The sequence below is a fragment of the Schistocerca serialis genome, unplaced genomic scaffold (assembly GCF_023864345.2).
Source record: "Schistocerca serialis cubense isolate TAMUIC-IGC-003099 unplaced genomic scaffold, iqSchSeri2.2 HiC_scaffold_440, whole genome shotgun sequence".
Classification (NCBI taxonomy): Eukaryota; Metazoa; Arthropoda; class Insecta; order Orthoptera; family Acrididae; genus Schistocerca; species Schistocerca serialis.
The window spans coordinates 10,001-15,000 of NW_026048019.1; the positions used below are offsets into that span (position 1 = coordinate 10,001).

The 5,000-nt window shown below is 53.4% G+C and overlaps 1 non-coding gene across 1 annotated transcript in view; it reads left to right on the plus strand.

Moving 5' to 3' along the window:
* The first annotated feature begins 3,372 nt into the window (after positions 1-3,372).
* Positions 3,373-5,000, plus strand: part of LOC126446922 (small subunit ribosomal RNA) — a 1,909-nt gene continuing 281 nt past the window's right edge. The window contains exon 1 of the ribosomal RNA XR_007583495.1: positions 3,373-5,000. This exon is cut by the window's right edge and continues 281 nt beyond it. This is a non-coding gene — a ribosomal RNA (small subunit ribosomal RNA).

The following is a 5,000-nucleotide window of genomic DNA, read 5'->3' on the forward strand; positions in this document are numbered from 1 at the left end:
GCCTTAACCTAACCCATGTTGTGCCTTAACCTAACCCATGTTGTGCCTTAACCTAACCCATGTTGTGCCTTAACCTAACCCATGTTGTGCCTTAACCTAACCCATGTTGTGCCTTAACCTAACCTACGTTGTGCCTTAACCTAACCCATGTTGTGCCTTAACCTAACCCATGTTGTGCCTTAACCTAACCCATGTTGTGCCTTAACCTAACCCATGTTGTGCCTTAACCTAACCCATGTTGTGCCTTAACCTAACCCATGTTGTGCCTTAACCTAACCCATGTTGTGCCTTAACCTAACCCATGTTGTGCCTTAACCTAACCCATGTTGTGCCTTAACCTAACCCATGTTGTGCCTTAACCTAACCCACGTTGTGCCTTAACCTAACCCACGTTGTGCCTTAACCTAACCCACGTTGTGCCTTAACCTAACCCACGTTGTGCCTTAACCTAACCTACGTTGCGCCTTAACCTAACCTACGTTGTGCCTTAACCTAACCCATGTTGTGCCTTAACCTAACCCATGTTGTGCCTTAACCTAACCCATGTTGTGCCTTAACCTAACCCATGTTGTGCCTTAACCTAACCCATGGTGTGCCTTAACCTAACCCATGGTGTGCCTTAACCTAACCCATGGTGTGCCTTAACCTAACCCATGGTGTGCCTTAACCTAACCCATGTTGTGCCTTAACCTAACCCATGTTGTGCCTTAACCTAACCCATGTTGTGCCTTAACCTAACCCATGTTGTGCCTTAACCTAACCCATGTTGTGCCTTAACCTAACCCATGTTGTGCCTTAACCTAACCCATGTTGTGCCTTAACCTAACCCATGTTGTGCCTTAACCTAACCCATGTTGTGCCTTAACCTAACCCATGTTGTGCCTTAACCTAACCCATGTTGTGCCTTAACCTAACCCATGTTGTGCCTTAACCTAACCCATGTTGTGCCTTAACCTAACCCATGTTGTGCCTTAACCTAACCCATGTTGTGCCTTAACCTAACCCATGTTGTGCCTTAACCTAACCCATGTTGTGCCTTAACCTAACCCATGTTGTGCCTTAACCTAACCCATGTTGTGCCTTAACCTAACCCATGTTGTGCCTTAACCTAACCCATGTTGTGCCTTAACCTAACCCATGTTGTGCCTTAACCTAACCCATGTTGTGCCTTAACCTAACCCATGTTGTGCCTTAACCTAACCCATGTTGTGCCTTAACCTAACCCATGTTGTGCCTTAACCTAACCCATGTTGTGCCTTAACCTAACCCATGTTGTGCCTTAACCTAACCCATGTTGTGCCTTAACCTAACCCATGTTGTGCCTTAACCTAACCCATGTTGTGCCTTAACCTAACCCATGTTGTGCCTTAACCTAACCCATGTTGTGCCTTAACGTAACCCATGTTGTGCCTTAACGTAACCCATGTTGTGCCTTAACGTAACCCATGTTGTGCCTTAACGTAACCCATGTTGTGCCTTAACCTAACCTATAATGTGCCTTAACCTAACCTAAAGTGCGCCGTAACCTAAACTATATTGCGCCTTAACCTGACGCACGTTGTCGCTGAACCTGCTCTGTAATTGTTATGCAACCCGTTAAAGTAGTGTAGTGTTGCCTAACCGCAACCCTCGCAATATAGTTCGCTACTCGCACTGCCCGGTCCCCTGTGTATCGCGTCATGTTAAACACCTTGCAGGTGTTGCTGACTTTCCACATGCTCCTGCTATACACTGTAGTGTGGATAGCAGCAGGACGTACATGCCCCCCCCCCTTCCCCCCTGCCTTCGCAAGCTGGTCGGTGAGAAGTTTGCATGTTCAATGCCCTTCGCATGCCGACGTACTCAGCCTACGTTGTGGTACGGCCTGTCACCTGTCCGCCGATGTACGCAAAACCCACAAACTGTACTGCACATTGCTCCGTATGTACTGAATGATACATCGTGGCCCATGTGACCGTATGACGACAGCGCCTAGCAACGGCGGACCATACAGTCCAAATATTGTGCACGCAGCTACGTGTCGTCTCCCTATAAGAGCTGGATTGCAGTGTGGTACGCCATACAGACGTGTGGGAGGAACGGACGCCCTGGATGGCGATCAGCATGAGCAGTCTGTTGATGTAGTGGAGCGTGTATTCGGACGTAGTCGTCTCTTCTCACACACCGTGATAGCATGTTGCACCGCGTTCCACATCTGCGACATGCTGCAGAGGCGGGCTGACAGTCGTTCGCGCAATGGACACCGCATACGTACGGGGTCTACCTTCCACGTGTTCTCTAGGCGTGCACATGTTGTTGCGTCTATGTGGGCAGACGTAGTGTGTTGTGACACCTGACACAGGCATGCAATACTCGTTGCAAATGGCGATGGACGTGTACGTTTGCTGGTGACGTTACGCAAATGAACAACCGGTAACCCGTTGTGGTGCGGTTGTTCTCGCTAGAGGTGAATCAGTGTTGGCGACGATCGGTCGAGCTATTAACCGGTTGTTTCAGGGATACCCACCATGCCCACGAACGTGAAAGGGGACCCACCATGCCCACGAACGTGAAAGGGGATCTGGGTGTGAGGCGATACGCGGCGGTGGCTGGGTGGGACCGTCCCCGGCCGGTGAGGGGGGGCCGCCCGGCGTGCTGGCAGCGCGGTGCGTGGGCGCACGCGCTACAGCCGGCTGGTGGGGGCGGCCGGTGGCAGGCGCGCCGGCCGACGGACGCGGCAGGCGGCGCAGCTGCGCGCCGGCGCCCCCTGCTCGCGGCGCCTTGCGGCCAAAGTAGGTCCTCGCGGGCCCGGTGCGAAGCGCGGTGGCCATCTGCAGTGTGCTGGTCCGATTGAGGACTTTGTGCGCTGAGGATGCGCCGCCGCCCGGCGCTCGGCGCCGCGACGCCGTCTGCTGCTCGGTCGCCCCAGCGGTTCTCGCAGGTGGTTTGTATCGCAGCTGTGCGGACGTGTTGGCGCGTGCGCTCTGCTGGGAGAGTTCGCTTCGGCACCCAAGTAGGGCTTTTGTCCTTCTGTGGCGCTGGCGTTGGAGCTGCCGGTCACCGTAGGTGGCGCGTGTTGTCTCCCGCCGGCAATGCCACGACAGCACGCTCCCGGGCCTCTGTCGGCAGCGGCAAGCTCAGTTGGGAGCACGGGTGGTCGCACCTAAAGCGTCTACTCGCCTAACTCCGGGCGATTGCGCCTCTCTCGAACCCGACCAAGTACTTAGGACGGCGCTGCGCGCCGCCGGGACCTGAGAGGGTTTCGAGGTGTGTTGTGCAGGGGAGCTCAGCCTCCTCCTGTTTGCAGAATAATTGAGCGGACGCTTGCGTGTTCGCGCGGGCCCCCGGGACACACTCCCGGGCGGCCGGCTGCTCAGCTCTAGTTGACGCAGCTCCCTGGTTGATCCTGCCAGTAGTCATATGCTTGTCTCAAAGATTAAGCCATGCATGTCTCAGTACAAGCCGCATTAAGGTGAAACCGCGAATGGCTCATTAAATCAGTTATGGTTCCTTAGATCGTACCCACGTTACTTGGATAACTGTGGTAATTCTAGAGCTAATACATGCAAACAGAGTCCCGACCAGAGATGGAAGGGACGCTTTTATTAGATCAAAACCAATCGGTCGGCTCGTCCGGTCCGTTTGCCTTGGTGACTCTGAATAACTTAGGGCTGATCGCACGGTCCTCGTACCGGCGACGCATCTTTCAAATGTCTGCCTTATCAACTGTCGATGGTAGGTTCTGCGCCTACCATGGTTGTAACGGGTAACGGGGAATCAGGGTTCGATTCCGGAGAGGGAGCCTGAGAAACGGCTACCACATCCAAGGAAGGCAGCAGGCGCGCAAATTACCCACTCCCGGCACGGGGAGGTAGTGACGAAAAATAACGATACGGGACTCATCCGAGGCCCCGTAATCGGAATGAGTACACTTTAAATCCTTTAACGAGTATCTATTGGAGGGCAAGTCTGGTGCCAGCAGCCGCGGTAATTCCAGCTCCAATAGCGTATATTAAAGTTGTTGCGGTTAAAAAGCTCGTAGTTGGATTTGTGTCCCACGCTGTTGGTTCACCGCCCGTCGGTGTTTAACTGGCATGTATCGTGGGACGTCCTGCCGGTGGGGCGAGCCGAAGGCGTGCGACCGCCTCGTGCGTGCTCGTGCGTCCCGAGGCGGACCCCGTTGAAATCCTACCAGGGTGCTCTTTATTGAGTGTCTCGGTGGGCCGGCACGTTTACTTTGAACAAATTAGAGTGCTTAAAGCAGGCAAGCCCGCCTGAATACTGTGTGCATGGAATAATGGAATAGGACCTCGGTTCTATTTTGTTGGTTTTCGGAACCCGAGGTAATGATTAATAGGGACAGGCGGGGGCATTCGTATTGCGACGTTAGAGGTGAAATTCTTGGATCGTCGCAAGACGAACAGAAGCGAAAGCATTTGCCAAGTATGTTTTCATTAATCAAGAACGAAAGTTAGAGGTTCGAAGGCGATCAGATACCGCCCTAGTTCTAACCATAAACGATGCCAGCCAGCGATCCGCCGCAGTTCCTCCGATGACTCGGCGGGCAGCCTCCGGGAAACCAAAGCTTTTGGGTTCCGGGGGAAGTATGGTTGCAAAGCTGAAACTTAAAGGAATTGACGGAAGGGCACCACCAGGAGTGGAGCCTGCGGCTTAATTTGACTCAACACGGGAAACCTCACCAGGCCCGGACACCGGAAGGATTGACAGATTGATAGCTCTTTCTTGATTCGGTGGGTGGTGGTGCATGGCCGTTCTTAGTTGGTGGAGCGATTTGTCTGGTTAATTCCGATAACGAACGAGACTCTAGCCTGCTAACTAGTCGCGTGACATCCTTCGTGCTGTCAGCGATTACTTTTCTTCTTAGAGGGACAGGCGGCTTCTAGCCGCACGAGATTGAGCAATAACAGGTCTGTGATGCCCTTAGATGTTCTGGGCCGCACGCGCGCTACACTGAAGGAATCAGCGTGTCTTCCTAGGCCGAAAGGTCGGGGTAACCCGCT